Source organism: Chrysochloris asiatica, unplaced genomic scaffold (genome assembly GCF_000296735.1).
Source record: "Chrysochloris asiatica unplaced genomic scaffold, ChrAsi1.0 scaffold00013, whole genome shotgun sequence".
Lineage (NCBI taxonomy): Eukaryota > Metazoa > Chordata > Mammalia > Afrosoricida > Chrysochloridae > Chrysochloris > Chrysochloris asiatica.
This window is the reverse complement of record NW_006408531.1, coordinates 7515443-7534799: the sequence shown is the minus strand read 5'-3', so window position 1 is coordinate 7534799 and position 19357 is coordinate 7515443.

The following is a 19357-nucleotide window of genomic DNA, read 5'->3' as shown; positions in this document are numbered from 1 at the left end:
GTCATTGTTTTGGTGTTTTTGTCTTTTTTTTTTTTTTTCTGTTGCTGATTTGCTGTTTTATGCTCCTCCTTCTACCTTTAGGGGAGTCTTTCTTTTCCTATATTACCCAAGAAGAGACCACAACTGTTTCCATACAGTCAAGCTACAATCACACTCTATAAAACACCAAAACCCAGGCAAGAACCAATACCAAATGCCATACACCAGGGAGGCAGACAACACCTGTGAAAGTTACTCTGAGTTAATCAATAAGAAGAGTGAAAAGAGAATCCCACATCCTTATCACAAATACCTGGAGGCAATCAGAAAGCATAAAAAATACCATAAAACACAATCAAGTATTAAAGACACAGATATTCACTAAACATGTCCAAGAAGCAAAAGCAGATGACCATATCAGCACATGTCCAGAAAAAAGATAAAATGTTTGAGACAAATGACCTAGTGATAGACCTGGACTCCATTACGGAAGGAAGGGAGGCCTTGGAAATCCCTGAGAAGGAATTAAGAAAAATGATTATAAAATTCTTCAAAACATTTACAATGGAGTTGAGTTAAATAAGGAAGAAGTCAGGAAAGTACTACAGGAACAATCAAATAAGATAGATACAGAAGTAGATAAAATTCAAAACCTACAGAAAGAGGTCCAAATGATCAATAATAGAATATCAGAAATACACAATACAATGAAATGGCAAAGGAGTAGAATAGAAGGGATGGAAGGCAGAACTAGTGAGCTGGAAGACAAATCTCTCAATACCACTAAGATAGAAGAGCAAACAGAAAAAGGATAAAAATAATCTGAAGAAGTTCTAAGATTCATGTTGGACAACATGAAGAGGAATAACTTAAGAAGTATTGGCATTCCAAGGATTGTTACCAGAGTGGGACAAAGTGTAAGGATGCACTCTTTAGAAGGGGTCAACATCGCTGGTATCTTAATTTGGACTTCTAGCCTACAGAATTGTGGAAGAATACATGTTTTCAGCCTTCTAATTTGTGATACTTTGGCAGTTCTGGTAAACTAATGCAGAACCTCTTATTGTTATTGTGAATGTATTGATATAATAAACAAGTAAAAGAGGAAAAAAAAAAAAAAGAATTATTGGCATTCCAGAATAGGAAGAATCACACAAGTCCACAGAGGGAATAGTTGAAGAACTGCTGGAAGAAAATTTCTCTAACATCTTGAAAAGTAAAAAAAATAAAAATTCAAGAAGCTTAATGAATCCCAGGAAGGATAGACTCCAAAATAAAATCACTGTGACTTATCCTAAGGAAGCTCTCCAAAAGCAAAGAAAAGGAGACAATCCTGAAAGCAGCTAGGGAAAAGAGAAGCATTTCATACAAAGGCAAGCAAGTCAGAGTAAGCTCGGATCTCTCAGCAGAAGCCTTGCAAGCAAGAAGAAAATGGGGAGACACATATATAAAACCCTGGAAGAAAAAAAACTGTCAATCAAGAATCCTTTATCCAGCAAAGCTATCAGTCAAATACAATGGTGTAATCAAAACATTCTGTAATAAACAAAAGCTAAGGGATATTTCCAAAGCCAAACCTGCATTATAAAACACACTACAGGGAGTATTGTGGACTGAGAACCAACAAGAACAGACAACAATCAGAGATTGACATACATGGCAGCACCTCCCAGAACTAAACTGACAGAAGGAAGAATCGAGAACAGAACAAAACTATAAGAAGAAACTCAGAGAATCTGGGAGGTCAGTCCATGATCAATACAATTACAATGTGAAAGAATGTAAACATCTATGGATAATTACATATGGACTAATTGCTACCATTATGTTTGTGTTTTTTTGTGTGGTGTTGCTACTTTCTTTGTTCTGTGTATCTTCCTTGGCTGAGTTCATGATTTTTGTGTTCTTTCTTGTGAATTTCCTCATAGTTTTAATGTTTCTATTTTCTTAATTATCTATTACTATGGATAAATACCACCATTCGTCTGTCAGTTTGTCTTACTGTGGTGGCTTGTGAGTTGCTGTGATTCTGAAAGATATGCCACAGGTATTTTAAATACCAGCAGGGTCACCGATGGTGGACAGGTTTCAGGTGAGCTTCCAGACAAAGACAGACTAGGAAGAAGGAGTGACAAACTACTTCCAAATATTTAGTCACTGAAAATGTTATGATTAGCAGAGAAACACTATCAGGTTCCAAGTCACTCAAAATGTGACTCAAAAGAGCTGCCTCCTCTAAGTAGAGTTGACCATGATGACACAAATAGAGTAAAGCCCATGGGAGAAAAGCCTGCAGAACCTTCATTTGCTGATGGGGAACAACTCAAAATGAAGAGAAACAGCTGTAAACATCCATTGAAAATTAGAACATCAAATGTATTAAGCATGAATCTGGGAAAATTGGAAGTTGTCAAAAATGAAATGGAATGCATAAACATCAATTTCTTACACATCAGTGAACTCAAATTGACTGGTATTGGCCATTTTGAATCTGATGACCACGTGGTTTACTATGCCAGAAAAGACAAATTGAAGATGAATGGTATTGCATTCATTGTCAAAAAGAACATATCCAGATCAGTCATGAGGTACAACACTGTCTGTGATAGGATAATATCCATGCACCTACAGGGAAGCCCAGTTAATACCACTATTATTCAAATTTACGCACCAACCATTAAAGCCAGTGAGGAGGAAATAAAATAATTCTACCAACTTCTTCAATCTGACATTGATCAAACATGCAATCAAGACATATTGATCCTTACTGGTGATTGGAATGCAAGGGCTGGGATCAAAGAGGAATAATCAGGAGTTGGAAAATATGGCCTTGGTGATAGAAATAGGAAAGAAATGCCATTTACAATAGCCACCCAAAAGATGAAATATCTAGGAATAAATGTAACTGGAGAAACAAAAGACGGATACAAAGAAAACTACAAAACACTACTATAAGAAACCAAAAGAGACCTACAAAAATGGAAGAATGTAACATGCTTCTAGATAGAAAGACTTAACATTGTGAAAATGTCAATACTGCCCAAAGGAATTTATCCATATAATTCAATCCCAATCTAGATTGTAATGACATTCTTCAAAGAGATGGAAAAAGCAATTACAAATTTTATATGGATAGGAAAGAGACCCAGGATAAGCAAAGCACTGCTTAAGAAGAAGAATAAGGTTGGAAACCTCTCACTTCCAGACTTCAAAATTTATTACATGGCTATAGTGGTCAAAATAGCTTGGTACTGGTACAATGAAAGATACATCGATCAATGAAACAGAATTGAGAATTCAGAAATTAACCCATCTACATGCAACCAGCTGATTTTTTTAAAAAGTACCTAAACATATAACAGGGGGTGGGGATGGTCTCTTCAGCAGATGGTACTGGCAGAACTGGAAAGTGATATGCAAAAGATTGAAACAAGAACTTTACCACATGCTTTATAAAAAAATCTACTCAGCATGGGTTAAAGAACTAAATGTGAATCCCAAAATTATGAAGGCCATCAATGAAAAAATAAAGAAAATGTGAGGGCGCTAATTCAGGTAATACACAGACTACCAAACATTTTGAAAACTGCAGAAACAAAAGTAGACAAAATAGATGATTAATACATACTAATAATTAAAAACTTAAGGGCATGAAATGACTTCACCAGAAGAGTAAAAAGGAAACCCATAGAATTGAAAGAAATCTTTTGCAATGACACGTCAGAGAAGGGACTTATTTCTAAAATATATAGGCAGCTACAACATCTCTACAAGAAAAAAACAAATAACAGAATTGAAAAATGGAAACAGGACATCTCCTCCAAGGAGGAGATCCAGGCAGCCAACAAACATATGAAGAAATGTTCATGATCACTACCCATAAGAGAGCTGCAAATCAAAACACCAATGAGATATCATTTCACACCAGCAATAACATCAAAGATCAAAAAAGTAGAGAACAATAAATGGTGGCGAGGATGTGGATAGACTGGGATCCTTTGGCATTGCTCATGGAATTGCAAAATGGTCCACCCTCTCTGGAAAACAATATGGCACTTCCTCAGAAGGTTGGAAATAGAAATACCTTATGATCCAGCAATTCCTCTACTTGGCATTTACCCACAAGAAATATGAGCCATAACATGAGTAGATATATGCATACCAATATTCACAGCATCACTATTTACAATAGCAAAAAAAATGGAGACAGCCTAAGTACCCATCAACTGAAGAATGGATAAACAAACTGTGGTACATACACACAATGGAATATTATGCTACCTTGAAGAAAAACAAGGAAGCTGTAAGCCACCGCATAACATGTATGAACCTTGAGGACATTATGTTGAGTGAAATTAATTAGTCACAAAACAGAAATTTTGTATAGGACCACTAGTGCAAAAGATTAAGGAAAAGAACCCATACAAAAGGGGCTGGGGTATTCTTTGCTGGTTACCAGGATGTGAGGTGTGGGGTGAGGGAAGGGAGAGGAAGGTGGGACACAGGGTAGGAAATAGACACAGGATAGTTTAGATACTAGGTAGGGGTGCAATACACAAGAAGTGGAAGGGGAATGATGGAATTTGGCAAATAAGAAAACAATTAGGCAAGTTTGCATGGGCGAAGTGGAACAGAGGTAAATAATGATGCATGCACAATCTTAGAAAAATAGGGCTCTGGGATACAGGGATTGAGACATGGTTGGAATGGGCAAAAGGAAGGAAATAATGATAAATGGCTATTTTTGAATCTCGGTTTCCCTGGCATACCATTATAAAATAGACTCTTGAGGGAGATAGAAAGGAATATCCAGAAATATCACCATAGAAAACTTGTAATCTGACTTCTGTCTATAACTGATTGGAATACCTAAAATGGGGCTATAATGTGTCCAGTGAAAAAGGCTTCCTGTGGAGTCTCTGCATTACATAAGACCATAGGTGGAATCCTGAAGCCCATCCAGAATCTTCTTAGGTGTGAAATTTCCACTTAAAACACCAAGCAGACCAGCCTGGAGCAGCTAGAAGAACAGAAGATACTTCTTTAAAGAAAGACCTACAGGAAAAACAAAAAACAATAATGGCAGTCAGATGGATTACTACAAAAACAAGCAAGTTGCTCACCCAGGAGACATGGCAAGTGGTCGGGTCCCTTCAGCCAACCCCCTTCCAATACTAAGACTCAATGGGAATACATAAGCAGACATGCCCTCTGGTTGGTGACCACATTCGTCACCCAATAAGGAGAAGTGAGGGAAAAACAGCAATGAAGCTGTGAGCTAAACCCTACAACATTCAGTAGACTCCTGTGAACACAGCTGGAGACCTGGTTGGTCAGAAGTGTGGCAACACCTGGGGACTCCTGATCCAGAGTCAGTGACATAGCCACAGAGGACTAGAGTGGAGAGTGAAGCATCCAGCTGATAATAAGAGAGGGCATATGCTTAAGAACACCCACACTTGCAGACAATACACACTTGATCTGGCTTCAATGACGGAATGATCAGAGCTCAACTAGAAGAAGAAAGAAGAGGAAAAAAAGAGTAATCTGATACAATTTTATTAAAATGACCTTTTCCTATGGATTGCAGTAGCTCAAAAGAGAGAACAAATCATTACAGCAAGGATCATTCCCACCGCCTCCATACACAGAGTAGACAGGTATGGGCAACTTGGAAATTGGCTACCCCAAATGGGGGGTGGGGAGGGGGGCTTCAAAGGCAAGAAGTGACTGGCTTACAAGCTTTCAGGAGGAAACCTAGATCCAGAGGGACTGGAAAACGTAGAATCCCCACTAGGTTGTATCCAATCTGTCTAGGTAGGGCTGATGAAAGGAGAAAGGGATAGGTCTCTTGTGATCCAATAGTGAATAATTGTTATCAGGACTGACTATGACGGTTGGAAATGTAAAGGCAGATGTTTTGTAGCAAAAGGAGGGGAGTGATTGACTTTGCAGTCCAGGAATGGGGTTCCCTGGGATCATCAAGGGAGAAGAGCAGAGTGGAGGACCCTACACAGAGAAACAGTGACGCTTGAGATGGAGACAGAGACGATGATGTGGAGAGATGGAGTGGCTGAGGACTGTAGACCCAGAGAGGGAAAGGGGTCGTGTGTTGACGATCAGGGGGCAGGCTTGCTGGGGTATACCCTTTGGTTGGTTGATGATGTATAGAGGGGATTGTAACCATGGCAATGAAATGATATATGATAGGATGAATGTAAATAATGTTCTCCCGTGTAAACGATCACATAATTTACAATACAAAATTTTAATAAAATAAAAAGATGTATACTGAACTAATTCATGGAAGACCACAAACAGAAGCCTTTGATCATTATCTGCAAACAAAATTGTATTGACACTCAAAAGAAAATGCACGTTTCTTAAAAAAAAAAAATGTTAACTGGTGATGAGACATGGATTCATCACTATGAGCTTTGTAGTAAATGACAGAGTATGGAATGAAAACATCCTCAATCACTGACCAAGAAAAAGTTCTAAAGTCAGCCATCAGGAGAAGATGGTCTCCTCAACATATGATGATGACAAAACTGGAAATCAGTATGCAAAAGAATGAAACTAGACCTTTATCTCACACCATGTACAAAACCCAGCTCCACATGTATTAAAGACCTAAATGTAAATTCCAGAACTATAAAGATCATCAGTGAAAAAATTGGAAAAAAGTTTAGTGCTCTAAGACAGGGCACACATAGATTAGGAAACATAGTGAGAATTACAAGAACAAAAGACGACAATATAGATGATTGGAACACTAAAAATTAGAAACTAGTGTGCATTAAAAGATTTCACCAAAGAGTAAAAAGGCAGCCCACAGAATGGGAAAAAAATATTTTGTAACAACAGACAAGGGACTAATCTCTAAAGTCTATAGGAAACTACTACACCTCTCTAAGAAAAAGATAAATAACCCAATTTAAAATGTTTTTGTTTTTTTTTAACAGACACTTCACCAAGGAAGAAATTCAGGCAGCCAACAAATATATGAAGAAATGTTCACAATCATTAGTCAATTATTGTTGTTGTTAGGTGCCATCAAGTCGGTACCAACTCATAGCGACCTTATGCACAGCAGAATGAAATACTGCCCGATCCTCGGCCAACTTCACTATTTTTGCCACGCTTGAGCCCACTGATGCTGCCACTTGGCTAATCCATCTCGCTGTGTTCTTCCTCTTTTTCTCTAACCCTCCATCCTACCAAACATGATATCCTTCTCCAGTGACTTGTCCCTCCTGGCAATATACCCTAATTATGAGAGACGAAGTTTGGCTATCTTGGTCTCCAAGGAGCACTCTGGCTGCAGTTCTTCCAAAAAGGATCTATTAGTTCTTTTAGCAGCCCATGGCACTTTCAATATTCTCCTCCAACACCTTAACTCAAAAGCATCAATTCTACAGTCTTCCTTATTCACTTCATATGCTTTTGCATGCATATGAAGTTATGAAAATACCATGGCTTGGGTCAGGCACACCTTAGCATTCAAGCTGACATCTTTGCTCTTAAACACTTTTAAAAAGTCTTGTATAGCAGATTTGCCTAATGCAATACATTGTTTGATTTCTTGACTGCTGCTTCCATGACTGGTGATAGTTGATTCAAGAAGAATGAAGTCCTTGACAACGTCAATCTTTTCTCTGTGATAATAATGTTGTTTATTGGTCCAGGGGTGAGGACTTTTATTTTCTTTATATTGAAATGCACTCAACACCAAATGCTGTGGTCTTTGATCTTCATCTGTAAATATTTTAAGTCCTCTTCACTTTGAGCAAGCAAGGTTGTATCATCTGCATATTGCAGCTTGTTAATGAGTCTTCCTCCAATCTTGATGCCACTTTTTTCTTCATTAGCCAATAGAGAGATGCAAATCAAAACTACAATGAGATATCATCTCACACCAGCATCAACAATGAAGTTCAAAAAGCAGAGGACTATATATGCTGGTAAGGATGTGGAGAGGCTGGGACCCTCCTACATTGCTGATGGGAATATAAAATGGTCCAGCCTTCTAGAAAATGGTATGGAACTTCCTCAGAAAGTTGGAAATAGAAATAACTTATGATCTAGCAGTTCTTCTACTTGGCATATATCTACAAGAAACATGAACCAGAACACTAGGAGATATATGCACACCAATGTTTATCACAGCACTATTTGCAATAGCAAAAAGGTGAAGACAGCCTAAGTGCCCATCAATGGAAGAATGGATAAACAAACTTTGGTATATACACAAAATGGAATCCTCTGCTACCTTGAAGAATAACAATGAAGCTGCAAATTAACGCATAACATGGATGAACCTTGAGGACATTATGCTGAGTGAAATTTGTTAGTCACAAAAGTACAAATATTGCATAAGACCATTATTATAAATGCTTAAGAAAAGATACCCATGCTAAAAACCAAAAAAAAAAAAAAAAAAAGAAAGTCAACCATCAGTTGGAAATTACAGTTTTATGGGACAATTAAGGGCCAATACTGGAACAGCACCAGAAAAAAAATATTCAACCATCAACAGTAATCATTACAGTGTAATGTTCACTGAAGAACTGAAGTCTAAACTTTTAATTAAATGCAGATGGTTGCTATCCTAGGGCCTTATGATCTTGCATGACAATATGCATACACACACCTCTGCCCACAATGTTGACACTCTGCAAAAACTTTGTCCTGAAGTGTCCAAGAATCCTCCCTTTCACTTGTTTGGTTCCCTGAAAGTAGCCATTCCAGGGTGAAGATTCACCTCTGAAGAAAAAGTGAAGACAGTGGTGCATTTTTGGCTTGAGGCTAAACCTAAAACATTTTTTTTAATAAGGGAATATGAAAGTTTGTTGACAGATGAACAGAGTGTATTAGAAAGCAAGGAAAGTATATCTAAAAATGATGTATTTGTCTTGTCTAAAATTTGATTAAAATAAATTCTATAGCCAGAGTGTGGATAATTTTTGACTCACCCTCATATAAAAGATAAAACTATCTAGCTTCTTAATGAAATCTAGAAGAAAATGTTCATGACCTTGGAGTATCTTTATTAAACAGGACATTCAACGATAATATAAAAATTGATAAATTGAATTTCATTAAAATGAAACTTTTATTTTGAAAAATATAAATAAAACGCAAATAAGATATTGGAAGAGAATATTAATAATTCACCTAATTAGCAAATGCCTGACCTTTGGTAAGGTTAAACAAATGGGAAGAGTCTTTGTTCATATACCACAGAATCTCATCAGTTGTACTAAATGTTAGCATATTATCTTGGTTGCTTGCTTGCTTGCTTACATGCTGTGGAGTCAGTTCCAACTTACTATGTATAGGATTTCTGAGGATTCCTGGTATGGCGCTGTGGGCGAATGCCTCAGACTTCAAAGTCGTTTGAACCGTAAGGTCGGTGGTTCAAGCTCACCAACTGCTCCTTGGAAACCCTATCCAGGGTCACTATGGGTCGGAATCGACTCAGCAGAATTTAACAACATGTGCGCCAGAACTACATCAGAGCCCAAAAGGAGTCCTGGTGTGGCGTTGTGGGTTAACGCGCTGGACTATAAATCCGCTTGAACCTCAAAGCCAATGGTTCAAGCTCACCAGCTACTCCTCAGAAACCCTGTACAGGGTCGCTATGGGTCGGAAATGAATCGAAGGCACTTATCAACAACAACAGCAAATCTTTAAGGGAGCAGAAAGTCTCATCTTTCTCCTACAAAACTGCTAATAGATTCAAACTCTGTCCTTGAGGTTTTAGCCGTCCAACTTGTAACCACTAAGCTGCCAGAGCTCCTTGAATCCCTGAAAATCTTATGAAAAAGTTCAAACATGCACACCAGGGGTCACCATGAGTTGGAATTGACTTGATGGCAACTAACAACAACAAAAGTATTTCTTCATCTGCTACATTCTCTTTGAACCATTTCTAGAGACTTTACATGATTGTTGCTTTGGTTTTGTGTTTTATGATTTTCATCATTTTCTCATAGAATAAATTTATGGAACTCCCTATAATGCCATGCCAGAAATTATTCTAATTAGTTATTTTATTAATTTTTACTTTTAGAAAATAATCTTGTTTTTTGTTTTCTTAGCAATTCTCCCAACTATCTCTTCAACTCGCTTTTTTAGTTGTTGTTAATGCAATATGGAGTCCTGCTGTGGCACTGTGGGTTAATGCACTCCACTACAAGTTTTGTTTGAACCCCAAGGGTGGCTTTTCAAGTTTGCCAGCCACTCCTCAGAAATCTTATACCAGGTTGCTATGAGTAGGAACTGACTTGACAGCACTTAACAACAACAATGCAATATATGAATTGCATGTTATCAAGTATATATACTATATCATTAGTTCCATCTTCTTTATTTGGAACTCACCAAATGATTCTATTAATCAAGAAAATGAAATAGCTTTATAAGAACTAAAAAATTCAAATTACCATCATTACTAAGAATAGCTAGTTAAAATATGGTACTCTTGTTTTAGAGGTTCATTGAGACAAATATGTTTCTAACAAATGTTTAACCATCTTCATTAAGCTCTCTTAGCACATTAGAATCATCTTATAAACAGCAGAGTGAGCACAAGTAGGGTTGGTCACTTGCCCAGATTTAATAATGCAACCTCCAACATTTTCATGAGTATCACTAAAATCAGAAACCATCATCATATACCCTGTTACATAGAAAAAAGTAATCTCTAGAGAATATCAATTCTTGGATACTTTTAGTATGTCAGACAATATCACATCAACATTAGATGAAACATTTCAAGCAAAGAACACAGAAAATAAGCTCAATGCCAGAAAAAATATTTTCTGTAGCTAACATAGCATGCAAAGAACAGAAATAAAATAACAATCTGAGCTGACTGCAGTCACTTGGATGATTATAGGCATTTGAAAGATAGACATATTTTGACCATTTCCATCATAGAAGATATGGTCAATTGACTTGTAGAAAGACTAGAAATGGAGTCTCAGATTTCGTTATTCTATTTTTAACAGAGGATAGAACAACAAAGCCCTTTATGACTTTTCTTTAGAGCTGTGAGCTTATTTTGTGGGCATTTAAGCCGCAAAGAGTCTATTATCATGAAAGTGAACTGAGGCTACATTTTTAAAAAAGGGTTTTGACTTTCATATGGGAAAAGAGTTAATGTTGTAATCAAAACAAGTGTGCCTGATATTAGCCACCCATTTCCTGATGCAATATGAATTTAGAAATCTTGCATTGCTTAAACTGAACCAATGCCAATTAGTCCTAGTAGTTATAATGTAAGTTCATATTAGTTTTGAGGCTGAGGTAATTTAGAAGGAAACATCAAAAGTCCAATGGATGCTAGTAATATTCCCTCACTAATGACTTAGATGTGCACTGATGACTCGCAGGGAAATGGTGCAGTGCAGTTTTCTGAACCTACAATATATCACACAGAATACTCGTCAATATATTACCCAACCTAATTTTCTATTAGGCTGTTTCCTGAGTCTTTTCTGTTTTTTATTTACTAAAACTTTAGTCATCTGAAAAAAAAAAAAATCAGCATACTTTCTAAGAGAGTTTGACTCTCCCTTGGAAACATTTTGTTATTTATAACATCTTACTTAAGACCTTAACAATTGGTATAATTGTCTTGAGAAATTTGTCTCTCTAGTGGCTAAAAGGACTAGATTTTTACCCCCTATCATGCACAAATTAACCATCTCTGTGAAAACTAGGTAATGATTTTTTAAATGTGCAATTTAAAATTTCAAACCATATTACCATTTTCCTCCCATAAGCTTCACTGTCAGTGACTTAGTAAAACCTTCATTAATCACAAGATAAGCTACAGTCATGTGGTGATTGTAATTTGGTCCCACGGAACCAAAGACAAATGATATGGAATACTATTAGCAATGATAGCTTTAATGTAGACATTCATCATGGACTCAGGTCCACTTGATGTGACTTTAGGATAAAAAACAGGGGGAAATTGCCTAGCTGTTGAAAATTTGATTGATATTAAATCATAATTTTGGCAAAAAGTACAAATAAGAGTGGTAAATTTCGCTCTTCCAATTTTTCACCCTTAAAAGACAAACTTTCAGGGGGCTTTGAAGAACCCCGATGAAATGCAATTAGAATAGTGAATGCTGATTAGTTGTCATCTATCTAATTGCTAATAATAGAATCTGAGCTTTTGGCAAGCTATTTATAGGAATCACAAGGCTGCTGCAGCACATCAGACAGGTAGGTTGCTACTAGACGCAAAGAAGACACACACACACAGAGTGAGAGAGAAAGAGAGAGATACTTTCATTAGTGACAGATTTTGCTGGTCATAAACTCCTTTAATATATTTGCACTGTAATCCACTAAAGCAACAATACATTTTATAGTAAACGATCCTTGTTACCTAATTTAACTCACATGTTATTCAGTAGTCCCATTTAAGAAGCTATTTTGATTTGCAAGACGCACACAATTATATCTTCACTGTTGAAAATCCCTGATGTGAACTTAATATAATATGAAAGTGTGATTGCAATTCACAAGTGGGAATAAATATTGACTATGGCCTACAGCTTTCTACTAAAAAATGTGAGTTGATCTTTAATTCTTTATGTGGGGAAAAAGTGTCAAACCTCCTACATTAGTAATAAACTCAAGCAATAACCATCCTGAGCTTTCTTTATTTCATTTATTTTTAATGTTTCTAGTATCTGGACCTGACTATGTAGCTTCAACTACAGTAAACACTGTCACTACAATTTTAGTTTTTCTGTTTACTTGTGTTTCATCAGTTGCTGTTTAGTTGAGTTTTGCAACCACCTTCTGTACTTCCAGGGATCTGAGGTAATTCTGTGATCCATTTGGAGTAGGTTTGCTCTCCAAGAGAACTTCTATAGAATGAAATATGACATCTGGCTTACGAAATTTTCTGGACTTTCAGATTTGAATTTAACTGTAAAAAAGAGATTGCCTCTAGCAACAGTTCACTTCCTTGAATAATTTTAAATATGTATTATTTTTGTGGTTAAGAAAGTGTATCAATATTTTAGTTGTGTCATTTGTTCTATTGTTGGTAAGTGCCTTTGAGTCAGTTCTGACTCATAGAGATCCTGTATAGGGTTTTCAAGGCACAGCTGGTGGGTTTGAACTGTTGACTTTGTGGTTTGCAGTCTAGTGCTGATCCTACAGCTCCAAATCAGGACTCTGTTTTATAATGTTCCATAGAAAACAACTGGATTGTAAATAAAGGTCAAGAGATCAACATTAGATTGAAAGCAATTAAGATAGTTTGGAAACATAACAAGTCTCAATAAAAGATCATTGTTGTAGTTAAGTGTAATTGAGTGTGTTCTGACTAATAATGACTCAGAATAGGATGTCCAAAGAGTTGCTGGTGAGTTTGAACCATCGACCTTGTGGTTCAAACTGACCTTGTGATCCTGCGCTTATTCAACTGTGCCACACCAGGGCTCTAACAAACTATTAGAATTATAATAATAAAATGTGTCTATAAAAGCAGATAGACTATATTTTAGAAAATCTCCCCTATAATTATAAATGAGTAAGGTGTCGTTAGACAACTATAAGACTGCTACCTAAGTATTTTACTCACAAGTAATAGCATTATTTCACAAATTCTTACTAAATATTTACCTTCATTACTACTACAATTATAGGAGTCATTGAGCTTCTGTAAATAATATGAAAAAATATTTTTAAAAATTTGTATTTCTATTGGGGAGAGGGAATATCTTTCTAGTTTTGGGGGTATAGTTCTTTATATTTGACTTCAAGGTAGACTAGTACTGACCCCTCCTGGATGTTAAGAATTTCTAGAAGGCATAGTTTCAAAATTGTGATATCCCTATTGAATCAATGTCTTCAATATGGATACCTTGTATGACAACTTCTTTCTTGAAGGATTTCCTCTGCTAGCCTTTACATATTCATCAATTCAATAGATATATATTCGGGGACTGTTTTGTTCAATAACTGCCCTCAGTAATTGTTGTTGTTGTTACTGACTCATAGCGACCCTATGCACAAAAGAAAGGAACTCTGCCTGATCCTGGTCCAACCTCACAATTATTTCCACAAAAGAGCCCATTGATGCTGCCAATTTGCCAATCCATCTCGCTCTTTTTCGCTGACCCTTCACCCTACCAAATATTATATGACATGATATTGTCTGATGACTTCTGATTTCCATTGGGTCACCTCTTATTCAATAAATTCCTGGTTCCTTGTTCTTTGCCAATTCCTTCAATGCACCTTGGACTTCCTCCTTCAGTATCATAGGCTCTTGTTCATATGCTATATCTTGAAACAGCTGAACATCAACCATTTCCTTCTGGTGCAGTGACTCTGTGTATTCCTTCCATCTTCTTTTGATGCTTTCTGAATCATTCAATAATTTGCCCAAAGAATCCTTCAATAACAAAAGTCGAGGCTTAAATGTTTTCTTCAGTTCCCCCGATTAGAGAAATGCTGAGCATGTTCTTCCCTTTTGGTTTTCTGATTCCAAATCTTTGAACATTTTGTTGTAATATTTGAACTTGTCTTCTCAAGCTGACCTTTGAAATTTTCTGTTCAGCTGCTGTACTCCCTCATTTCTTCCATTTGCTTTAGCATCTTTACACTGGAGAGCAAGTTTCATTGTCTCTTCTGTCATCCATGTTGAACTTTTCCTTCTTTCTTGTCTTCTTAATGACTTTTTGCTTTTTTTCTGTATGATGCTCTTGATGTCATCCCACAACTCTTCTGGTCTTCGGTCTTTAGTGTCTATTGTATCAAATTTGTTCTTCTGATGATCTCTAAATTCAAGTGGGATATATGTAAGGTCATATTTAGGCTGTCGTGAACTTGTTTTCATTTTCTTCATCTTCTGTTTGAATTTGCATATGAGCAGTTGATTGTCTGTTCCACAGTCTGCCCCTGGCCTTGTTTTGACTGATGATATGGATCTTTTCCATCATCTGTTTACACAGATGTAGTCAACTTGATTTCTATAGATTCCATCTCACGAGGTCCATGTGTTTAGTCATCTCTTATGCTGTCTAAAGAAGATATTTGAAATGAACAAATGATTGATTTTACATAATTCTATCATGTGATCTCCAGCATCATTTCTATCACCAAGGCCAAATTTTCCAACTACTGATCCTTCCCTTTGTTTCCAACCTTTGCATTCCAATCACTAGTAATGATCACTCTATCTTGATTGCATGTTTGATCAATTTCAGATTGAAGAAGTTGGTAGAATTCTTCTATTACATCCTCACTGGCTTTAGTGGTTGGTTCATAAATTTGAATAATAGTGGTATTAACTGGCCCACATGAATATTATCCTATCACAGACAATGTTGTACCTCATGAATGGGGATACATAAATGAACAAAAAGACAAATATCTCTAACTTCATGGACTTTACATTTGTGTTAGTTGATGAAAATTTTTCTGTGCAAAATACTATTTATATCCAACCCTCCCCTTCTAAGGAAGGGCAACCAGCATTAGTATTGTAATGTAGATAAAGGTATGTAATGTAGATGAAGGTAATGTATATGAAGGTATTAAGATAAAGGAATAGATATTCAAAGGCACTTCACAACAACAACAACAACTCTGTTTAATAAACATTATACTTGACTTATAATCTAAAGATATTTTGAAAATAGAAGTTTGTCTGGAATTATCTTTCATTAGACATATGAATATGATAAATTTCTTGAATTTATTCTTAATTAATCATTATGTCATTTCAGGCTAAATTTTGGCTAGTGAATCATTTAAATATCATTTAATTACTTCTGCTGTTAGAGTCCTCACTGCTACTATCTTAGTTCAGTAATTGTTGATGAAAACTAACAACAACAACATATGCCTTTTGTAAAGATTTCCATATTGGTATGTTTTATCATGTTCTATGCATTGCACAAAAGTTAATATTCTGCTTTAAATTTATTAATTGACTTACTACTCATGCAATCCCCTACATCTTACTCTAGAGTTCAACAAGACGCAACTTCTTTCAGTTCATCTAACATAACCATCTGTAGCTCCAATACTCAACTTTGTTGTTTCCAGAAAAACACCATTGCCCTCCTTTGAGTATTTTCTGTTCTTTTTTTTTTTCCTTTTCTTTTTTTGGTGGCAGGTGGAAGTATGTTCTCCCTAACTATGTCACTAACTAGTCTCACTAGATTATCAGCTAGTATAGAAAGTAATCATATTTTATTCATCTTTGCATGTGCAGTAATTATCACAGTTCATTTTTATCCTCCCTTGTCTTTCACAGTTTTCTCAAATCATATTTTGTATATAATTCACTGCTATCAATTGTATAATTCAATGAGTTTTAGAAAATTTGTTTAGTACAGAAGCCATTGACACAAATCAATTTTAGAACACTTCCATCCATCACCCCAATGTGATTCCTTATTCTCACTAAAAATAGTCCAGGTGAGAAGACTTCTCTGCAAGTTACATCAAATAGTTTTGCTGAATTTTATTAAACATTCAAACAAAACATAAGAACAGTATATTATCAACTTTCCTAGAAGATAAGGGGAAAAGGCACTTCTTATTTATTGGTATAGGCAAAATAGACTTGAATTATCTTACGTCAAAGAGAGACAAAAGCATAAAAAAAGAAAGAAGTAAAAAAACAACGATTAGCCCATGTAAGAAATTCTCAAGATGGCCCATCTTCAGGAATAAAGAGCTCATGAGATTGCTAGACCAGACATAGGCTGTTAATTTACACCTAGGGATATGTAAGCAGGATGTATTGGGGGAAGGGAGGAAATAAATGTTTTCTAAGACTATGAACTTTAAATAAGAATACAATCATTAAAATCCAGGCCAAGATTCTGGCTATTCTAGGTGAAGGAAAAGTGGAATGTTCTGGGTAGAATTGTAAATGGGACATTGGAACTGGAAGAGAGGCTTTTTCAAGACAGGGGAATAAAATATTTGTGGACTGGCCATGCTTAGCATCTGCCCCTGTCTACTGGGTTGGAAGCCTGATTTTCCAAAATCAAACAAAGAAAATCTCACTCTTGCTAAAATTAGTACTTATTGGATTACTTGAGCATTGGTCAGTATGGACAATGTTTCTCACAACCCATATGAATATAAGCAAATATAGAAAAGATTGAAGTTACCAAAGACTTCATTTTGCTTGGATCCACAATCAACATTCCTGGAAGCAGCAGTCAAGAAATCAAATGATGTATTACATTAGGCAAACTTAGTGCACAAGACCTCTGAAATATTCAAGATCAAAGCTGTCAGTTTGAGGACTAAGGTATGACTGACCCAAGCCATAGTATTTTCAATCTCCTCATATGCATGTGAAAGTTGAACAATGAATAAGTAAGACTATTAAAGAACTAATGCATTGGAATTATGGTGTTAGAGAATATTAAAAGTACCATCAACTGCCAGAGGAACAAACAAATCTGTGTTGGAAGAAGTACAACCAGAATGTTCCTTAGAAGCCAGGATGGTGAGACTTCATCACATACTTTGGACATGTTATCAAGAGGGACGTGTCCCTACAGAAGGACATCATGTTTGGTAGCATGAAGATCATCAAACAAGAAGAATGAGTCCCAATGAGATGGACTAACACAGTTAGAGCAGCAACTGGCTAAAGTGTAACAATTGTGAGGATGGTGCAAGAACAGGCACTGCTTTCATTCTGTTGTGCATAGGGTCGCTATGAGGTGGAAGTGATAATAACACCTAACCACAACAAGATATTAAATGAGGGTCATAAAAATATTTAATAAAAACTACAGGAGTCAAAACAAGATATATAATTGGTGTTGTTTTTAAGTGCTGTCAAGTTGGTGCTGACAAATAGTAACCCTGTATAAGGTTTCCAGGAGTCCTGGTGTGGTGCTGTAGAATAATGCGCTGGACTGCAAGGTTGGTTTGAATTGCAATGTCAGCAGTTCAAACTCACCAGCTACGGCTTCGGAACCCTACACAGGGTTGCTTTGAGTCAGAACTGACTCCACAGCACTTAAACACTACAACATAGAGTTTCCAAGACCTTCAAGTTGTTCCAGCAGCAGAAAATCTCTTCTTCCTCCCTCAGAGAAGCTGGTGGGCTCAACCACAGACCTTGTGGTTCACAGTCCAGAGCTTATTATATAAACAAACAACAATGTTAACCAAAAGGAATCAGCTAAAAACATATTAATCCAACGGTATCTAAAACCACTTTAAATGTGAATGGTTTAAATGTACAACATAAAATAAATGGTTTTTAGAGTGGAGACAACAATAAAACCCAACTCTATGTTGTATATAACAAGAAAACGTAATTATATAGACCCAGTTGAATGAAAAATTAAGGCATGAAGGAAGATATAGTGATAACATTAATCAAAGAAAAGCAGAACCAACTACAATAAATTCACACTGAACAGATTTTATAGCAAGAAATATTATTAGAGATAAAACCCATTGCTGTTGAATCTAGTCCAACTCATAGCAACTCTGTAGAGCAGGCTCAAAATGTCCTATAGGATTTCTAAGACTGTAATCTTAGAACAGCTACTAGGTTTAATTTTTATTTGGTTGATAGCCAAGATAAAGAAGGACATTGCATAATGACAGAGAATGTAATTGATGAAGAAGACATAATAATCCTTAATGTGCATGCATATAAAAACAGAGCATCAAAATACATGAAGGAAAAGCTGAAAGAACTTCAAAAGGAAATAAACAAATTTACTATTACAACTGAAAACTTCAAAATATCTTCTTCCAGTAATAGATCAGGTCAGCCAAAAATAAGTAGTGATACAAATGAACTGAACAGCACTATTAATCAATTTGATCTAATTGACATTTATAGAAGACTCCATCAATCAATAGTAGAATACACATTCTTTTTTAGCTCACTTGCAACAATCACTAATATTGACCGTGTTCTATGCCATTAAGAGAAATCATTCAAAATACTTGTATATTCTCAGACCATAATAAAAAGAAAGTAGAAGACAGTAGCATAACATTAGCCAGACAAATTTCCAATATATTTGGAAATCAAACATTATATTTTAAATAATATATAGATTAAATAAAAAGTCTCCAGAGAATATTTTAATTGTATAAAATAAAAATAAACCTTACCAAGAGTTGTTGGATAAATCAAAAGTAGTGCTTAGGGAAAAATCTATAGCATTAAATACATATATTAAATAAGGGGAAAATCTAAAACAAGTAATCTGAGCTTCCACTTTGGTATGTAGAGAAAGAAAAGCAGATTGTTGTTGTTGTTATGTGCCATCGAGTCGGTTCCGACCCATAGCGACCCTGTATAGGGTTTCCGAGGATGTAAATCTTTACGGGAGTA